At 40.2% G+C, this 21815-nt stretch overlaps 1 long non-coding RNA gene and 1 pseudogene across 3 annotated transcripts in view; both read right to left on the reverse strand.

The window, feature by feature from the left end:
• Nucleotides 1–21815, reverse strand: part of LOC121040713 (uncharacterized) — a 184275-nt gene that overhangs the window by 127690 nt on the left and 34770 nt on the right. The window lies entirely within an intron of this gene.
• On the reverse strand, nt 13492–14982 carry LOC121040712 (14-3-3 protein theta-like; annotated as a pseudogene).

The raw sequence follows: 21815 nt of genomic DNA on the forward strand, positions 1-21815 counted from the left end.
GAGATTCTTCTGAGGGGAATTCTTCCGCTTGGTCATTTTGGATAGTCCCTGGCGTGGTGAGGACCTGCAGGGCATTTCCCCTGTGCTGTGGTGTATAACTGGAGTTGGTGGGTGGAGCCGCAGTCAGACCTGATGTCTGCCCCCAGCCCACCGCTGGGGCCACAGTCAGACTGGTGCGTGCCTTCTCTTCCCCTCTCCTAGGGGCGGGATTCACTGTGGGGTGGGGTGGCCTGTCTGGGTTACTTGCACACTGCCAGGCTTGTGATGCTGGGGATCTGGCGTCTTAGCTGGGGTGGGTAGGCAAGGTGCACAGGGGCAGGAGGGGCAGGCTTAGCTTGCTTCTCCTTAGGTGATCCACTTCAGGAGGGGCCCTGTGGCAGCAGGAGTGAGTCAGATCCGCTGCCGGAGGTTTGGCTCCGCAGAAGCGCAGAGTTGGGTGTTTGCGCGGAGCGAGCAAGCTCCCTGGCAGGAACTGGTTCTCTTTGGGATTTTGGCTGGGGGATGGGCGGGGAAGATGGCGCTGGCGAGCGCCTTTGTTCCCCACCAAACTGAGCTCTGTCGTCCGGGGGCTCAGCAGCTCTCCTTCCCTTTGTCCTCTAGCCTTCCCGCTTTCTGAGCAGAGCTGTTAACTTATGACCTCCCAGATGCTAAGTCGCGCTTGCTGTCGGAACACAGTCCGTCAGGCCCCTCGCTTTTTGCAAGCCAGACTTGGGGGCTCTGCTTGGCCGGCGAGCCGCCCCTCCGCCCCGGCTCCCTCCCGCCAGTCCGTGGAGCGCGCACCGCCTCGCTGCCCTTCCTACCCTCTTCCGTGGGCCTCTCGTCTGCGCTTGGTTCCGGCGACTCCGCTCTGCTAATCCTCTGGCGGTTTTCTCGGTTATTTAGGCCGGTGTAGGTGGAATCTAAGTGATCAGCAGGACGCACGGTGAGCCCAGCGTCCTCCTACGCCGCCATCTTCCCTCCTCCTCCCGAAGTTTGGTTTTCATATAAATTTCACATGACATGAAATATTCTCCTTTCAATATTTTTCAAACCATTTAATTCACCATTCTTGGCACAGAAGCAGGCAGTGGACTGAAACTGGCCTATAAGCCATACTTTACTTACCATGCCTAGCACATAGCAGATGACAGTAGCTAATATTAGACATATAACGTTGATTTATAAAATGTAAACATTAGGTATAATCTATTGGCAACTTTCCTGTTCTTCATCATGACCTGAAGACTATCAGCCATTGTCCCATTATCACAGCTGTACTCTCCCAATAGATATAATTCATCTGGAACTGTGGGTTTGGCACCCTCTAAAGCATTGATTTAGACTCTTACTAAATCCTTCATATATATCAAATTTTAATTTTCTCATTTTCAATTAAATGTTAAAAATCTTTTTTTAAGTAAAGTAATTCTCATTCTAAAACTTTCAAAAAACAGAGAAAAGTAAAAATAATGAGAATCTCTCATAATGATAGCATTCATATCAGTTCCTGCTTATGTTTTCTACCTTCCCCTTTGAAGACTATTCTCTTTACTGAAAAAACAAAAAAGAAGTAAAGCAACAGTTAAGTGGTTACACTTTCTCTGCCATCTGTCAGTATTACATCATTTTCTACCTCCAAACATAGCTTTGTTTTGTTTTGTTTTAACTGAATTGTATTTGTTATCCTCAACTTCAGCTGGTTCTGCACTTTATCCTTCCTGAGTTTTTCTTCCATGTGTGTCCTTGGTTGTGCACATCTCTTTCTATCATCAGCACTTATCTTAGCAGAGCCCCATTCTTTTCAGCCACATGTTGTTTCTTTGGTATTTTCTTATCAGCTTTATATGTGATTGTAATTTCTTACAACCCATGCTTCCCTATGGAAGGGATAAACCTAAGGATAAAATGGAACCATAGAACAGTAGTAAATAATATTTTTTTCTGATTTTCATCCCAACCCTCTATTGTGGGACTTGTAGCTAAACTTTTTTTATTTTTTATTTTTTTAATGTTTATTTATTTTTGAGAGAGAGAGAGAGAGAGACAGAGACAGAGTGTGACCAGGGGAGAGGTAGAGATAGAGAGAGAGAAACACAGAATCCGAAGCAGGCTCCAGGCTCTGAGCTATTAGAACAGAGTCCAATGCGGGGCTCAAATTCACAAACCACGAGATCATGACCTGAGCCGAAGTCAGACTTTTAACCAACTGAGCCACCCTGGCGCCCCCTGTCGCTGCTCTTAAAGTCCCGTCCAGTTGTCTCTAGGAAGCTCATAGGAGGTGTGAGGAAGCTCATGTGCTCATAAACAAGTCATGTCAGCTATCACCTCTGTCTGCCATGATTCTCTCCTACTCAGGCCCTCTTTGATGACATCTGCTGTCCAAACCTTTGCTTCCCATGAAGTTAGTTGATAGTGCCTGGCCATTGCCTCTACTGCAGGTGATATCCATACCAAGGGTGTTTTCTCCTATAGCTACAAACTATTAAAATCTCTCCCACTCTTGAAACTGGTTCTCACTGCTACAGGGTAATGAGGGCTGGCCTTTACTGCTGCTACCACCATCCCGGCTGGTCACCATTGTAGACTCGTTAAATGTTAGAGTTGGAGGAGGCAATTTTTAGAGTCTTTAATGCGCTGAAGCCTGCTGCACCAAAGTAGGATCACAGCTCTTCCTCTCTGTGTGTTAGCATTAACAGATGAGTAACAAGATAGGATTGTCTTGTTATCCTAGTATCTTATACAGTTCGTTGAAACAGAGATTTCATTTCTTGTATTCCCCCCTCCTTAGGACTCTAACATGGGTTTAGAGACTCTGGGTCAGAGGCTAGACCTGAGACATAGACACCGTGCTCTACTAATTGCCCCTCTTGTGTGGCCAGTTATTGGTCCAAACCTAAGAGCACTACTTTCTCTTCCTTTAGAATGAATTCTTTCCCAGGAAACTCCATTTCCTATCATGCACAATAATGGAGGACTCATGCCCTGACACTACACATGCAGGCATGTCTGAATGCCAGTCGTGATTAAAATTTAGGTTCAAGCCAGAATCTTCCACTGCATCGGAAGAATTCTACCCCTTAGTCTCTCTCATTTTTCTTAATCTATTGTCCATTTTTAATGATGCTGGCCATAAAACCAGAGTTGTCTTTACTCTGAGCTTTTAGAAATCTGTTTTTCTAAAATCTTCCATATGTTTTTATAGTGGACATCTGTTGTTTTGCATGTCTTCTCAAGAACACTGCTCCATCAATCCTGCCTTTACTCTCCTATTATCATCAGTTTCCTCTCTCCACTAGATCATTCTACCAACATATAAAATTTTCCCATTAAAAAAACTTCTCTTGACATCCCTCTTATAGCTACAGCTCCATTTCTCTGTTCTGTTTTATTGCAAAACACAGATATAAACTGTATTGTTTTTTAAAATTTCTTTTTAATGTTTATTTTTGAAAGAGACAGTGTGAGCAGGAGAAAGGCAGAGACAGAGGGAGACACAGAATCTGAAGCAGGCTCCAGGCTCTGAGCTGTGAGCACAGAGCCCAATGCAGGGCTTGAACCCACAAACTGTGAGATCATGACCTGAGCCAAAGTTGGGGGCTTAACCAACTGAGCCACCCAGGTGCCCCTGTATTGTTGTTTTTGATATTTGTAGCCTCCAAATTCTCTTCTCATGAAGATATCTCTCTATAGGGTTTTTTCACCTTCAGACATTTAAACTGCTCATGACAAAGCCTCCAAGTAGTTAAATCCAAAGGTCAGTCCTTATTTTCATTTGATCTCTCTCTTTTTAAAAAAAAATTTTTTTTTAATGTTTATTTATTTTTGAGAGAGAGAGAGACAGAGTGTGAGCAGGGGAGGGGCAGAAAGAGAGGGAGACGCAGATTCTGAAGCAGGCTCCAGGCTCTGAGCTGTCAGCATAGAACCCAACGTGGGGCTCAAACTCCCCAACCATGAGATCATGACCTGAGCTGAAGTCGGACGCTTAACTGACTGAGCCACCCAGGTGTCCCTCACCTGACCTCTCTTTATTTGACAGAGTGATCTCTCCCTCTTTGAAGTATTTTATTCTCTTTCCTTCCAGGATATCACATTCTCTTCGATTGCCTCTTATCTCATTGGCTGCTGCTTCTCATCCTCCAGTCTTCTTTAGGGATCCCTTATCATCATCCTGACATCTAAACATTGAAGTACTTCATCCTTGGAGTTCTTTTTTTCTGTACTCTCTCTTTCCTTCAGTGATCTCATTCAGTCTCATGTCATTAAATATCATATATATACTGATAAACTCCACAGCCAAGAACTCTTACCTGAATCCTAGACTCATATGTTCCACTGCCATCAATATCTCCACTTTGAATCATAACAAGTATCTCAAATTTCATAAGGATGCAGTGGAACTCCAGTTCTTCCACAAACCTGTTCCTCTCACAATTTTCTCCATCTTAGTTAACTCCAGCCTTCCTGATCACTCTTACCAAAAACCTCAGAGTTATCCTTGATACTTTATTTTACTTCTCCAGCCCTCCCCCCAATTCATTACCTTGAAAATATATCCAGAATCCAACCACATTTTTTTTAAAGTAGGCTCCATGCCCAGTATGGAAACCAGCATGGGGCTTGAACTCACAACCCTGAGATCAAGACCTGAGGTGAGATCAAGAGTTGGTCGCTTAACTGACTGAACCACCCAAGCACCCCCAGAATCTGACCACTTTTAACACAGTCCACTGTTACCATTTTGGTCTAAACTATTAATATTTCTAATCTGGATTATTGCACTGATTTCTTACCTAATCTCCTGCTTCTTCCCTTTGGTCTACATTTTTCAATGTCAGCTAGATGATATCACTACTCTGTTCAAACTCTCCAGTGGCTTCTCGACTCATTAAAATCAAAGTCAATAGCCTCCAAGACATCTTATAATCTTTGACCTCCTCTCCTACTCTTCCCTGGCCCACTTGAGCAAGATAAAAACCCACATATGCACTGCTGTTCCTTCCCCCCTTTTACCCAGATATCTACAGAGCTCATTCTCTTATCTGCTTTGGCTCAAACATCCCCTTCTCAATAAGGGCTTTTCTGATAACCCTACGTAAAACTGCAGCAATTCCTATTCCTCTTCCCTGATATTTTCCTACAGTACATATCTCCACCTGAAATATTACATATTTTATTAATGTAGCTGTTTATTGTCTCTCTCATCCCAACTAGAATGCAAAGTCCAATGAAGCAAGGATTTTTGTTTTTATTATTCATTGTTATGTATCTGGAATCTAAACTAAGCCTACATATAGTAGGCGCTCAGTAAATATTTGTTGAAGCAATGAATCCCCAGCACCTGTAATTCTTGTAGTAGAACCTTAATTTTCCCTTATGGAACGATTCCTTTTCAGTCCATTAGTACTGACTTCAGCTCCTCAGCTTCAGACCTAGTATGTGCCTAGTATATTCCTACCCCCACCCCTCACACGGGTCACATAATTGGTTTAGAGATGGGCCCATACCACAAACCTGTCAAATGACTCTCCAATCCCAGAAATCTGTGGAAAATGTTGGGAAAGAGATATCTCTAATGAGCTTGTTAACCTTGAAGGACAGAAGCTCAGAGCTATTGGAGGCCATCTTGCCACTATGAATGGTGACCCTGTCTTAAGAATGAAGACAGTAGACAGAAAAGCAAATAATAACAAAAGAAAAATACTGTTACTTGATGACTTATTTTGAAAACCTGGATCCGACTGTGCCTGAGTCCATTTGAATTAGATTTCTGCCACTTACAACTAAAGAATACTAACAAATTCATACTCTACTCCCAGTGTTCAACTCTAATGTGACACTGCCTCTCTTAATCTTCTTGTAGCTTCTGTATACTTCACTGACTGGTTTTTATTTATTAGTAAAAGTCAATTCCCTAATTGCTTCCTTAGTCTTCTGAGTAATAAAATTATCAGGTAGGAAAGTAAAGAATTTTTTTTCTAATTCTTTGCCTTTAGTAGAATGGAACATTCGATACACATTGGAAGAGTTGCCATTCCTCCTCTGAATTGCCTCTGTGTCAGTTTTGTAACTGGAATTGGAAAGCAGCTTCTAGAACATCTGTCTGATTAGGTGACAAGCAGCATAATCCTACAATAATATCACTTGCATTTTCCCCTTTTTATATTCAATCAAATTCCTTTCATTATCTCTATCCTGGTACTTTTAGATATCCTTATAAGTGAACATTATTTTTGAAGTCAGGAAACATTTATTGAATCCAAACTTCATACCTCGTATTTTTCTAGATGCTAGGAATATAAAGATGAAGTTTTGTTTTGTTAAATAGCATTATCTTAACACATAGTAGGTGTTTGATAAACATTTGTTGAGTAGGTAAATAAGTGGATACACTGATATGCAGAACTACTTGAATATTCACTGGATCTATTTCCTCTGAACAAGATTTACCTTTCTGTTGACATATTTTAGTCCATTCCAACAATTCTTGGCAGTGAGATAACAATAATTTTGATTTACAAACTACTAACTGATAATATACACAGTGTTTTATTTATATTACCACTATTCCAGTCTGTAATCTTTAGGTGAATAGGAACAAAAACTTATTCAAATTAACTTTAATGAAAAGGCTTTATAGTATATTGCAAAGAAGTGTTGTCAAAGCAATCTAAGAACACTCATAAAGAATTGCTGTAATAGTGCCAGAGAGGAGTTCGGATTCACTGCATTTTTGGATACCTCCAACAGCAGAAATTCATAAATGTGATCCTTATATATTATTGTTAATTGCCATGACTCAGTGGTATTCTACATGCCTGCCTCCTTGTCTTGTACTCTGGTCAACTGCCACTCCTGGTTCAAGCAGCTCATGGCCAGAGTTAGAAAAACATGACATTAAATGGCAGTCAGCACTCAGTGTGGGAATGACTATTGACAGTGGTGGAGATGGTGGTGAATTTAGGGGAATTTAAGCCTTATTTAAAATGGACTGCCAATTGTTGCCATGTGGGAATATGGATCTATTGTTGCCACAATGTCTGACTTTTTACAAGGAGCTGGAAATCCTGAGCAAAATTTCTTAATTTTTGAAGGATGGCAACTAAGTTTTAAAAAAAAGAAAAAAGCAAAGAAGAAAACCCTGAATGGGCAAATTCTCTGCCTCCCTCCCTCTCTGCCCTCCACTCGCTATCAAAAATAAATGAACGTTTTTTTAAATCTTAAAAAAAAGTAAAAGAAGAAGAAAACCCTACATGGACAAATCCTATGCAAAAATGGTTAATTTAGCAGGTCTACCTGCTTATTCTTAGAAAGGTCTACTGATAATTGACCCTTGGCTAGCATTTGGGAACCTGAACTTTGGGAGGGTTCCCACCATTCCTAAAACTGATAAGAGTGACTCACTGTGCCTGAACTGTTTGTACAAACAATATGGTTTATGCCAAGCAATTGCTTTCTTTCTGGAGTCTGGAATTTTGGTACATGCCTGGCAGAAGCTGCCTACATGATCAGTCCCCAATAAAATTCTGGGTGCTGAGCCTCTAATGAGCTTCTTGGCTGGCGGCATTCTATGTGTGTTGTCATAACTTATTGCTGGGGGCAACTAGGCACATCATGTGTGACTCTACGGGAAAGGACCCTTGAAAGCTTATGCCTGGTTTACCCTGGACTTTTCCCACCTGCTTTTTTTTTCCTTCACTGATTTGGCTGCATATCCTTTGCCATGATAAATCATAGCCTTGAGTATGACTATATGCTTAGTCCTGTACGTCCTCCTGGTGAATCATCAAACCTGGGGGTGGTCTTGAGGACTCCTGACACAAGCCCAAACAAAACTTATCTTTGAGCCATGTCCAGTCCACAGGATATTACTTTTTAACTTCTAATCTAAGAATTGGTCATGGGCAGGACAAGCACCGCTCCAAAATGGAGCATTTTTCCATGCCTTATTTCATTTAATCCTCACAACCCTGCAAAATAAACATTTTTATAATCCCATTATACACATGAGGAAACTGAGACTCAGAGAACTTAAGCTTGCATTAAGTCAAATAATCTATAAATAAAAGAGTAAGGACTCAAACAGAATTAAATCCCCTTTTATTTCCATATTGCCTCTTTGAAATTATATTTCCCTCCTCATGTTAAAATTTCAGAATCACTTTATTTTTCATTTCTTATGCATAGCATTTATATCTCTGGAGCTAAAGGGTTCTTATCACTTTTCTTTCTTGAAATATCTGCCTTTCTCTTATTCCATTCCTATCTTCCCTTCTTGTCAGCCATGAATGAAGCTTTCCGAGTCTGTATGGAAAGTGGAAATAGGCATGGACAAGAGAAGGGAAGGATAACCCAGCAGTTTGGCCCACCTTTGCTGGCCTGTCAGGAATCTCAATAACAGGGTCTGAAGTGGTGTGGAGAATGCAGGACTAATTTGGGTCCACATCCAAGAGAGGATATGATGATTATTACTGACTCCTAGACTACAGAAGTTTTTGTCAGCGGGACAATGATATTGTTCCAGAGGGATCCATGGTATTTGAAGCAACTCTCACTCAGCATCTAAGGGACAGTGGAATACTTGGGGTATCAGGTTAGGAGGGTAAGAAATGAACAGACAGGTTGTCAGGGCCCTGGCTGAGGTCCAGGAAAAATTCCAATCTCAGGAAAAATCGACATGAAAAACAGGAATCTGGGTAGAAGACCCATTCTGTTTTTTTTTTTTTTTAATTTTTTTTTTAACATTTTATTTATTTTTTGAGACAGGGAGAGAGCATGACCAAGGGAGGGTCAGAGAGAGGGAGACATAGAATCTGAAACAGGCTCCAGGCTCTGAGCTGTCAGCACAGAGCCCGACGCAGGGCTCGAACTCACAGACCGCGAGATCATGACCTGAGCCAAAGTGGGATGCCCAACCGACTGAGCCACCCAGGCGCCCCTAGAAGCCCCATTCTAAGACCTGAACTCCTGGAGTCAAAATTTAGGAAGGGAAAATGCAGCTTGATGGCTAAGTAAGTACTCTAGAGTCCTCATCTAGTCCACTGACTATCAAGCTTAGAACAGCAAGATGAGTTTGAGCCTCTTTTCTGAGTAGCCTTCTAGGTAAAGATAGAACTAAGTTCATAAAGCTGATCAGACCTGCGTCTGGGCAAAAGTGTAGGGACTGGCACTTCTCACCTAAGGAATACACCAAAATAGGTTTCCCTAGCTTTGCAATATTGATACAACACCTCTCTTGAAAGATTCAATGAAAGATACATGAACTCTAAATGATACTCAGAGAGATACCATTTCAATGGACTCTTGAAATTATACATTTTTTAAAAAATATTTTATTTTGGGGTGAATCACTGGGTGATTCAGTTGGTTAAGAGTCCGACTTGAGCATAGGTCATGATCTCATGGTTTGTGGGTTTGAACCCTATGTCAGGATCTGTGCTGACAGCTCAGAACCTGGAGCCTGCTTCAGATTCTGTGTCTCCCTCTTTCTCAGCCCCTCCCCTGCTTGCGCTCTCTCTCTCTCAAAAATAAATAAACATAAAAAATTTTTTTAAATGATTTTATTTTATTTTATTTTTAGAAATATTTTTTTCAACATTTTTTATTTATTTTTGGGACAGAGACAGAGCATGAACGGGGGAGGGGCAGAGAGAGAGGGAGACACAGAATCGGAAACAGGCTCCAGGCTCTGAGCCATCAGCCCAGAGCCTGACGCGGGGCTCGAACTCACGGACCGCGAGATCGTGACCTGGCTGAAGTTGGACGCTTAACCGACTGCGCCACCCAGGCGCCCCTAAATGATTTTATTTTTATGTAATCTGTACACCCAACAGGGGCCTCGAACTCACAACGCTTTACCAACTAAGCCAGCTAGGGGCCCTGAGATTATATACATTTTTTAAATAAAGTATCATATTACCAATGTGAATGATTATTCCCTTAACAAATGTTCTATGGATATTTTAATGCTAGGTAGTCTCAGTTATAAATATCAGGCTTATGAGTATCCTGTGCATTTATGCATCCACTAATACCTGTTGATATCACATGTGGTCACTATGTGCCTTATGGTCATTGTGCAGTCATACTGACTAACATTTGTTGCATATTTATTCTGTAATCTGCACTGTTTATTTACATGCATTAACTCTTCATTGATCTCAATAACACTATGAGGCAGGTTACATCCACTTTAAAGGGAGAAAACTAAAACAGAAAAGTTCAGTACTTTTTGTTGTATGTGAAAATGTTCTTAGCTTCAAGCAATAAACAATTTAGAAAGAGAGATCAGACATACCTAAATACAGACAACCAGTCACACTGCCTCCCCATATGTTCACCCAAAAGCTGTCTTGATCCTAAATATTCCCATCCTCTGTTCTAGTTGGCATTCAAGCTACTCTAATGCCACCTGTTGGCCAGTATGGGAAACTATCTGACTCAGTACCTTTCCTATAATCCTATTCTGGTGGGATTTTGTCCTACATCACCCCCATTTTTTTTTCTAGTTTTAAATATCCACTTTATTCCACACAATACTCAACACATACCATTTACATCTGAAGAAGAGATGGCTTATGATACACCTATGGTAAAACACTTACTCTAAGAAATTTAATCCACTGTGAAATACCAAATGGATGATTTCAGAAACATGAAAGAGTTTCTTTGCTATAGAGAATTCACATAGGAATGGAGATGTGTAAAAAGGTTTCTTAAAGGAAAAAAAGGATGATACTCTGGACACATTTTGTTTTCTGTACCTCACATTCTTCTCCTGCATTGTCTAATGTCTATAATGTTAGGTTGTCACTAAGCTACTGCATGATAAGAGTTCTGTCTTTGTATGAGTCTTGATTCAGTACATTAGGTTCGGTGATGGCTTCATCAAAAGTGGTTTTAGCTATGGCACAAAAATAGACACATAGATTAATGGAGCAGAATAGAGAGCCCAGAAATAAACCCATGCATATATGGTCAACTAATCTACATCATGCAAAAGAATAAAATAGGACCAGTTACTTACACCATACACAAAAATGAACTTAAAATGGATTAAAGACCTAAATGTGAGACTTGAAACCATAAAGCTCCTCAAAGAAAACATAGGGCATAATTTATTTGATACTGGCCACAGAAATATTTTTCTATATGGGTCTCCTCTAGCAAGGGAAACAAAAGCAAAAATAAACTGTTGGGATTACATCAAACTAAACAGCTTTTGCACAGCAAAGAAAACCATCAACAAAATGACAAGGTAACCTACTGAATGGGAGAAGATATTTGTAAATTATATATCCAAGAAAGGGTTCATATCCAAAAGATATGAAGAGCTTATATAACTGAATACCAAAAAGGAAAACAACAAATAATCTGACTAAAATAGGCAGAAGACTCATATAGACATTTTCCCAAAGAAGTCATAGAGATGGGCAACAGACACATAAAAAGATGCTCAACATCACTAATCATCAGAGAAATGCAAATCAAAACCATAATGTGATATCATTACCCTACATGTGTCAGAACGACCAGAATCAAAAAGATAAGAAACAAATGTTTGTGAAGATGTAGAGAAGAAAGAACCCTCACACACTGTTCACGGGAATGTGAATTGGTACAGTAACTATGGAAAACAGTTTGGAGGTTCCTTTAAAAATTAAAAATAGGGGCACCTGGGTGGCTCAGTTGGTTAGGCGTCCAACTTCGACTCAGGTCATGATCTCGCGGTCCGTGAGTTCGAGCCCCGCGTCGGGCTCTGGGCTGATAGCTTGGAGCCTGGAGCCTGCTTCCGATTCTGGGTCTCCCTCTCTCTCTGCCCCTCCCCCATCCATGCTCTGTCTCTCTCTGTCTCAAAAATAAAAAAACGTTAAAAAAATGTAAAAAAAAAAAATTAAAAATAGAATTACCATGTGATCCAGAAATTCCGCTACTGGATATTCAAAAGTCTATATGCACCCCTATGTTCTTTGCAGCATTATATACAGTAGCCAAGATATGGAAGCAACACAAGTGTCCATCAATAGATGAATGGGTAGGGGTGCCTGGGTAGCTCAGTCAGTTAAGCATCCAACTTTTGATTTCGGCACAGGTCATGATCTCACTGTTCATGGGATTGAGCCCTGTGCCAGGCTCTGTGCCATCAGCTTGGGATTCTCTCTCTCCCTCTCTCTCTCTCTCTGATCCTCCCCTGTTCACATTTTCTCTCTCTCAAAAGTAAATAAATAAACTTTAAAAAGTAGATGAATGGATAAAGAATGTGTGGGGTGAAATATTACTCAGCCAAAAAAAAAAAAAAAAGAATGAGATGAGATCTTGCCATTTGCAACAACATAGATGATGGACCTAGAGGGTATAATGCTAAGTGAAAGATAAAAGAAAGACAAATACCAAATAAAGAAAGAAAAAAAAAGACAAAACTCTTAAAAAATGCTTTTTTTTCCATTTTATTTTTTATTTAAATTCAAGTTAATGGGGGTGCCTGGGTGGCTCAGTCAGTTAAGCACCAGGCTTCAGCTCAGGTCATGAGCTCACAGTTCCATTGGTTCAAGCCCCGTGTGGGGCTCTGTGATGACAGCTTAGAGCCTAGAGCTGTCTAGCCTAGAGCCTAGACAGATCCTCTGTCTCCCACTTGCACTCTCTCAAAAATAAATAAACATTAAAAAAATTAAATTCAAGTTAGTTAACATATAGTGTAGTATTGGTTTCAGGGGTAGTATTTTAGTGATTCATCACCTACATACAACACCCAGTGCTCATCCCAACAAGTGCCCTCCTTAATGCCCATCACCCATTTGGCCCATCCCTCCACTCTCCTCTCCTCCAACAACTCTCAGTTTGTTCTCAGTATTTAAGAGTTTCCTATGATTTGCCTCCCTGTTTTTATCTTATTTTTCCTTCCCTTCCCTATGTTCATGTTTCATTTCTTAAATTCCACATATGGGTGAAATCATATGACATGTATCTTTCTCTGACTGACCTATCTTGCTTAGAATAATACACTCAAGTTCCATCCACATTGTTGTAAATGGCAAGATTTCATTCTTTTTGATCACGAAATAATATTCCATTGTGTATATATACCACATCTTTGTCCATTCATCAGTCAATGGACATTTGGGCTTCATTTTATTTATGTTAGATAGAGAGAGTGAGTGGGGGAGAGGGGGAGAGGGAGAGGGAGAGGGAGAGAGAGAGAGAGAGAGAGAGAGAGAGAGAGAGAGAGAATCTTAAGAAGACTCCACACTTCATGCAGAGCCCAACATGGGGCTTAATCCCATGACCCTGGGATCATGACCTGAGCCAAAATCGAGAGTCAGGACACTAAACCAACTGATCCACCCAGGTGCCCCCAAAAAGCTGACTCTTAAATACAAAGACCAATCTGGTGGTTGCGAGAGGGCAAGTGGGTGGGAGAATGGGGGGTAGATACGGAAGTTTAAGAGTAACCTATGGTGATGAGCACTGAGTAATGTATAGAAATGCCAAATTATTATGTTATACACCTGAAACTAATATAACACTATATGTTAATAATACTTCAATAAAACAACAACAACGACAACAACAAAAATGTTGCCAGTGTGCAGACAAATTCTGGGTTATTAAGTATCTCATAGTAAAGTGCAGAAAACTTAAGAGTCAACCCAAGGTGGATGGGTGTGTGGGTTGCATCTCTTTATTGTTTATATCAATGCCTTTGGGGAAGCTTCTCCAGAATTATCTATAGTTTGTTTTCTGTTTTCACCATGTGCAACAAAGTTTTCTAGAAGTAAACTCCATTTTCAGATAAAAGACTTTTCTTTTTGGATTAGTTGCATTGGCTGTTAAGTGTTTATCCAACAACTGCAGGACAGTGGTGCAGATGGATCTCAGTTCAGACTTTACTTTCTCCCAGTAGTTCTTAATTAGTAGCAACTTCTTATCAGACGTGTTGCTCTTCTGTTCTATGTTCAAGAAGATCCTCCAGGGGCACCTGAAGCCCCTGAAGATGTTCTTATAGGCCACCTAGAGCAGACTCCATAATGGCCTTCATGCAGGTGGGTATGCTGGAGCACTCAGACTGCTCGGCCAGCTTCGCCTTCTGGATCACTCTTTGTTCTCTTTGGTGTGCAGGCTGCATTCAGGGCTGGTGGGGCTCCAGGACGAGGACACAGAGGAGAGCGAGGGCAAGGCACTGAGGGAGTAAGCACTGATAAGATATGGAAGAGTCTTCCTCAAGAGCCTTCTCATCCCTGCAGCCACTTTGATCTACTTTTGGCTTTAGCAGAGGACCCTCCTGGAGGCAAGGGGCAGGCTGTGGCCTACACACCATTTTTAACTGGTCTTTCTTTTCAGTTCCAATTCTTGGCTTACTCACAGAAAAATTTCACTCCCACTTTCTTTGCTCCATTTGCAAACTCAAAGAGTACTTCCCATGTGTCTACCACCTTGAGGATCATGCTCTTGACCTTCCTGCAGAAGAGTCCCAATACTGGGGGTAAAATCAATGATAACAGAAAACTTGACTCCAATGTGTTTAAAAGTTGTTCACATTCCCTCTCAGAATCATCATGAAGTCCTCAGTGACCACTTCATTCTCTTTCACTTAAATCCATATTTTGCTAAATACCAACATTCAAGATAAAGATTTCTCATCCATCTAGTCTTAGGATATTAGAGTTGGAGGGAGCCACAGAGATCATTTGGAACTTAACCCTTCTGTTTAAGGTTCTACTCTGTTTGCCACCTAAAATCCATTTCATAGGGAGCCTTTTATTTATTGTATGACTGGGTCTCCTTCCTGATTCTACATTTTTCTCCACAGCCCCTGCTGTCATTCATAAAGGAAGGCCCATGTTGGTAGCTAGGATGGGCTCCTTCAATAATTAGGCATGCCATGCCTCTGGCAGGTCTCACTTCTTTGTTGTTGTGCTATTGGTTTATTTACATTACATTCTATTATGTCAGTGACATTTAAATCCTGGAAGTTTGTATTTATAAACAGAAGCCAGTACATTCCTGGAAAAATACTATATATATATGTATATACATATATATACACACATAGTCTGTACATATATACATATATATATATATACACACACACACACACATATATATAACAAAAACAAGATACAATTAACAGTTAATATGATAGTTGGGTAGCTTAATGAACATCTTGCTTCTCTGAGGTCTCATCTGGGATTTTAGAGTGAAGTATATCCAGAGGCTTCCAGTGGCAATTTATGAAGGAGCTGTAGAGTTCTACACGCTTCACCATAAACTCTTTAATTCCTCAATATTCAGATGAAGATTTGGATCTTCTAGTAGCTTTTCATCTTAGTTTTCAGCCAAGATCTGTGGTTTCCTCAGGTGTAACTGAAGATTTAGCTGGGTGTCTTGAGTAATAAGGTGGTATCCAGCTCCATCTACTACAGCCACAGCTGTAGCCGGAAAAAGAACAATAGCTACGCTGTTGCTCAAATCATTTGCCAAAGAGGCAATCCTGTCAGGGCTAGAACTTGGCTTCACTCTTTGCTAATACCAGTTATAATTATTTTGTTGACTGACGCCAAAACCTGCACAATTCTCCTGTCCTTCCATTAGACAGGAGTTAACCATGAGATGGATTAACTGCTAGGCTTCCACGGCCCCAATTCCCCACTCCTCTTGTTACACTAGGGACGCCAAGAGTGGCACAAAGGATGGCAAAGTTGTCAGCTGTTCTGAGCTTAGGGTTTCAGCATTATTTCCCACTACCGCCCTCTAAGTAGTTTCTAAGAAGAAAAAATAAGTATCTCCTTTATTGAAGGCTTTCTTCTCATATCCTATTATTTTTGGCAATGGCAGAGCTGAAAGGGACCTAGGAATTGCTGGTCCCATAATTTCAGGGATGTCCTCTCCCCAATTCTTTAATATTGACCTTTGACAGTTCCTCAGTCGAATATAAAGTGCTTTGCAAAATCAGCTTTAGGGCTCCCCTTCTAACCACACTTCAGCCTCCCATCCATCCTAAATAGAACTTCTGGACATGCCATTGTCTCCTGGAGACCTTTATCAGGGCAATGACTCAAAGCAGGAGTTTGCTGTTTTTCCTGAAGGCCACATTCTATCCTTTGAAGCCCTCATTCTTCTAAACTGAATAGAATTAGAGGTACCTCAATCTTCTCTACATGGTTTGCATATGTGCAGGAGCAAGAGAACCCTGCACCATAGCCTGGCTTCTCAGATAGCTTGTGGGTCATGTTCTTCAGAGTTTATAGTATGTGGTTAGGGCATTTCTTAGTTTCAGCGTGGACAAAGTTCCCTTCTCTAATTGGCTTCTTTCGGTTCCTTTTAGTAGGTATGGAATGGGAAGGAATTTTTTTTTAATGTACTTTTTCCACAGCCTTTCTTACCCTTTCATTTTACAAGTGAAGAAATTGAGGGCCAGAGAGATTTAGTTGGATTCACACAGACAGAGAAGAGCAGGACAAAGGACTGAACCCAGGGTACTTGCTTCATAGACAAACACTTTATTTACCTGTTTGACTTTTAAAAAATGTTTTATGTATTTTGATAGAGAGTGTGCGTGCATGCATGTGTGAGTGGGGGAGGGGCAGAGAGAGAGACTCTTAAGCAGGCTTCACACTCAGTGAAGCATGGGACCAGATCACAGGACCCTGGGATCATGACCTGAGCCAAAATCAAGAGTCAGGTGTTTAACTCACTGAACTATCCAGGTGCCCCAACCCATTTTATTTAAAAATCAATATTGTAACTGTTTTTATTATGAAATATTTAATATTCAACTACATTATGGATTCAGTTAATGACATCACCTCAGAAATGAATCCTTATTTAAATCAACTTTTCCTATGGGAAACTACATTTTTAAATCCAAATATTCAATTTCCTTGGTGTCAGTCGATTCATGCCAGTAAAATACTGTAGACTGGTGGCTTAAACAACAGACATTTATTTCTCACAGTTCTGGCATCAGGGGATTCCAAGATCAAGGTTGGTAGATTCCACGGTTTGTGGATGGTTCCTTCTTGCTGTGTCTTCATATGGGGGTTGGGGAGTTAGGGGAGAGAGAGAGGAGCACAAACACTAATCTCATCATGAGAACGCCACCCTCATGTGGTCTGTAAGTAGACGTTTCTGACTATTTCCTAAACTGTCCTTTCCTTGAGCTCTTATTTGCAGTATGGGCCTGGGCTTGTCCTTCTCCTGTGTATACGGTTACCCTGTTTCATCTAAACTGTCAACTCCTTGAAAGTAATTATTACCGTATTATTGAGATTTTTTAGTAGTTCTGCAAAAACATATATGATCATTAAAATTAAACAAAGTGCAAAATTTGTTAGAGATCACATTTAAATAAAATGATTGAAATTTGAAGAGAAAGTCAATGTAAACAGAACTTTTTTTTCAGAGAGTAATTAACCTTTGTATGAAATGGAGGATTGGACTAAGTCACTTGTTGAGGTTCCTTTTGGACCTAGGGTTCCATCATGACCTTATTAGCAATGGAGTGGCAGAAAGCAATGGGATAGCCGATCTGGGCAGGCTTGTGACTTGCTTATAGTCAAAAGGATATGGTGGAAGTGACACTATATGACTTCTGAGGCTAGGTCATTAAAGGTGATGCAGTTTCTGTCTTTTTGGCTGGAACACTTTGGTTTTATAGCCCTAAAGTGCCCCTAATACTGTTAAAGCTTGTCACTGTCTGATGTCACTAGCATGAGAGTCCCTGAGCCTGACTCACAGAAACCATAATAAAATGACTGTTGTTGTTTTACTCCACTAAGCTGGAGGTGGTTTATTACAAAGCACTGTGACGAGAGCAAGTAAGTTAATATTACTGGAAGAAATAAACAAGGACTGGGAAGACCTGGGAGGGAAAGAAGTAAAAACGAGAGAAATCTGCACTTCGGTAGTTTTTAAAGAGCTAATTACAGCGTATGTCATATAGAGAATGGATTTGTTTGTGTATGTGGCGGGGGTGGGGGGTGGTGAGCATACACAAGCACTCATGGATATGTGCCCAGTCGGGGAGGAGGGTACCAATCTGCACGCTCTACTTTGGGAACTTAAACAAAAAAAAAAAGATTATCTAAGAATTCTATTTTCATATGGATCCGAAAGTCTACAAGAAGAAAAGTATGAAGATTTGGAATTGATATCATAGTATTTTCCACAATTAATACTTACTACAAGACAGTCTTATTACAAGACAGTGATGAGACAAAAATTATACCCACCCTGACTTTGGTTTTGTCTTTTTAAAACTGGCCTTTAAAATTACCCCACCTACTCTCAAGAGGATCCCTGAGGTGTTGAGAATAACTGCACTGGAACCTCTCTCCTAGCCTCAGTCCTCTGTCTCATGTCCATCCCATGTCCATTCTTTAGTAGAGGTACTGCAGTGACTAAGATTCCAGGCTGTAGAAAGACTGCCTGGTTTTGAATTATGGCTTCTCCATCCACTAGTTAGGTGGCTTTAAAATTCCAACAATTGGGATATTCCTTTTAAAGAAAGAAAAAATCAAGGGAATTGCCCAGAGCCTACCCGCCCCAGAGAAAGAGGGACCGGTTAAGAATAAGCTTCAATGAGTAAGAGACTTAAAAAATATAAACATACAGGATGTTATAAGCTGCCATAAAATGAACTTCATTCTGAATCTAAAAGTTAACCTAGAAAAATAATGAAGGAAAGAAATCTCACTTTGTAAGAAATCAAGAAAAGTAAGAGAGTTCTCTATATTGACTGGAAGAAAATGAAGAAATTAGATTCTGAATCAGTTTACCTTTTTGTATATAATATGTGTACCAAGATTTCCTCAAATATAGTACAAAAGTTTTGTGCTTTAATTGCATGGCTAAGATAAAACAGGCAGATGAACCAGTATGGACCAAGAGTAATAAAGGAGAAGATAAAATCTATTCTTTGGATAGATATGGCAAAAATAAAAACAACACCTGCATTTGAGAAATTGTAGGCAACCTCCATTTAAGGGATACCTTTGACTGGTTTCACCAAAGATACAAGGCCTCAATTCACCAGCAACATAGCTCCCTTCCTTCCTTTGTGTTGCTCAGGCCTACGCTATGTACAAAACAAACAATTCTGGAACCAAGCAGATCTCTAAAATCCAGGAGACACCATTCAAGCACACGAGATAAGATAAATATTTGGATATGTACACAAAAGCCAGTCTGCTTTCCTGATAAAATGATTTTGCAGAGTTTTATGCTTTTCTAAGAGACTATGAAAATCAAATTATTTTTTCTTCAAGTAGCACTCATACTCAGCCTCCTAAGACCCTGATAAGCAGCTAGTTTATAATACAGATATGAAAACCTTTTAATATTCTTTGGGAAATAATAGGAAGTAAAGATCCATGGAATTAAAATACTTTCCCCAGTACTAGGGATGGAAAGTATGAAAATTTATTTCATTTCATTTATTTAATGAAAATAAACTGAGTGATAACAATTAAGGTGATAACAATTAAGGTAAGTTTGAAATGGGGAGTAGTTGCAACCTTGACTGGTCCCAGTTAATGAGACAAAGCTCTCACCTATTTGAATAAGGAAACCAAGAGTCAAAGATGAGTTATTCATTTGTGCATAGGGGAAAAAGACATGCTAAAACTCTTCTTAACAAAGAACCTCATAAATATTTAATTACCTTTTAAAAAGCAGAGAGGTCACTAACATTTTTTTTTAATGTTTATTCATTTTTGAGAGATAGAGAGACAGAGCACAGGTGGGGGAAGGGCAGAGAGAGAGGGAGCCACAGAATCAGAAGCAGGTTCCAGGCTCTGAGCTATCAGCACAGAGCCAGATGTGGGGCTCAAACTCATGAACTGTGAGATCATGACCTGAGCCGAAGTTGGATGCTTAACTGACTGAGCCACCCAGGAGCCCCCAGAGATGTCATTTTTAAAATAATTACTGGGGAAGCAAATTATTAAGATAACCAGTTAGACCTGCAGACTGTTGCAGGTTGTAGAGAACTTTTCAACCTCTCAGGTCTGGCTGCCTTTAAAAGACTCCTTTGTATAAATACCTTTCAAAGAGAGTTTTATAACAACAGAAAACAGTTAGGTATTATGTTTTTATGAGTGTTCCCAAACTGAACAGGAAAATTAGACTGATACTTTTCTGAACATTCTAGATTCAACCTTTTTTCAGAAATACCTTTATACTGCTGAACAATGTCTGCTTCTCTATAATAAAAGAAAGAACACTTCTCGCCTTCTTTGTTTTTCTGAAAAATTCCAGGGATACTTAGCAGGAAAAGGGCAAAACTTAAAGTTTAAGTTTGTTAGAACTTCTGGCGGCAACGGATAGAGACCCAGCCGAGCTACATAGAAAGGGAAAATGGCAGAGATGCAGGGCCAGGGCCCCAAGCACCAATGGGAAATCAGAAGAGGCTCTCTACCCTAGGTCTCTGCTTCCCCTCCAAGTCTTCATTCTTCTCTCTTCCTGCACACTAGCTGTCTCTCTAGGCCACAGGACAGAAAATACCCACCATCAACAACTCCTTTTCTAGAGTTCAAGACAGCTGAAATCCTCAGGCCTAATTCCAAATCCCCAGGGAAGGAGTCTCACTGGCCCATCTTGATCCCCAGGGTGAGTGTATGTCCCTCATTCTTGCAAAATGATTCCACTCCAGGTGATTGCCTTTATACATTTCATAGGTTAAGTAACCCTATTACATTGGAAATATAATAAACTCTGTATCAGTACATTTCAAGCTATTATCATTGCCTATTTGTGATGGTGTTTTCAGAGCAGTAATAACAAGCTCACTCAAATAAACTAGTGTTTCCATTTCAACTGATTTATTTGCAAGAAACAAGTTTATATGCTAATATGCAATTCTGATTCACATGAACTATCCATTAAAAAGTTAGAAGTGTCTTTTTTTTTTTTTTAATTTTTTTTTTCAACGTTTTATTTATTTTTGGGACAGAGAGAGACAGAGCATGAACGGGGGAGGGGCAGAGAGAGAGGGAGACACAGAATCGGAAACAGGCTCCAGGCTCTGAGCCATCAGTCCAGAGCCTGACGCAGGGCTCGAACTCACGGGCCGCGAGATCGTGACCTGGCTGAAGTCGGACGCTTAACCGACTGCGCCACCCAGGCGCCCCTAGAAGTGTCTTTTTAAGCTCATAAGCACTGAGAAGCAATGGTCTTACCTTGTCTTATGAAGAGAAACAAGGGAGAAAACTTGGGGAGTAAAAGATATTGTTCAATTTACCAAAGTCTGAGTATGGATGTTTGATTTTTATCAGATGATCTATTTTCTTCTATTTTATCATAATAATCTATTTTTCTAATTTCATAAAAATAGATACGAGATAAGCACTATTTAGGAACCACTCAGTAAAAAGCTGGTGTTGCCTATGCTTTCCATCTGTGGGAGAATTTGGAATATAAAGAATTGAAGAAAATTTTGATTACTCAAGAAAATGCCCATTTATTCAATTGACAAATATCTATTATGTTTTTGCTATTGTCTGGTGCTTGGCATACAGTGACCAACAAAACAGACAAATTCCTTTCCCTTTCAGAGATTACATCTAGTGGGAGAGACAGTTAATAAACAAGTAAATCCATAAAATTATGTCAGGTGGTGATAAGAAATATAAAGGAAAATAAAAACAGTATGAAGGGAAAGAGTGCAAGAGGTTCTAGTTTAAATAGAGTGAATGGTCAAGGAAGCCCCTCTGAGGTGATACTTGACAAGAATCTAAAGGAAATAAAAGGAGTAAACTATGTTAATATTTGGGAGATAATAAGTTTTGAAATTCTGAGTGTGGTTGATTCCCAAACAGACTCCAACAAGCTTCTTAAAGTCATCA

The sequence above is a fragment of the Herpailurus yagouaroundi genome, unplaced genomic scaffold (assembly GCF_014898765.1).
Source record: "Herpailurus yagouaroundi ecotype Mexico unplaced genomic scaffold, PumYag 182, whole genome shotgun sequence".
NCBI classification, from domain to species: Eukaryota; Metazoa; Chordata; class Mammalia; order Carnivora; family Felidae; genus Herpailurus; species Herpailurus yagouaroundi.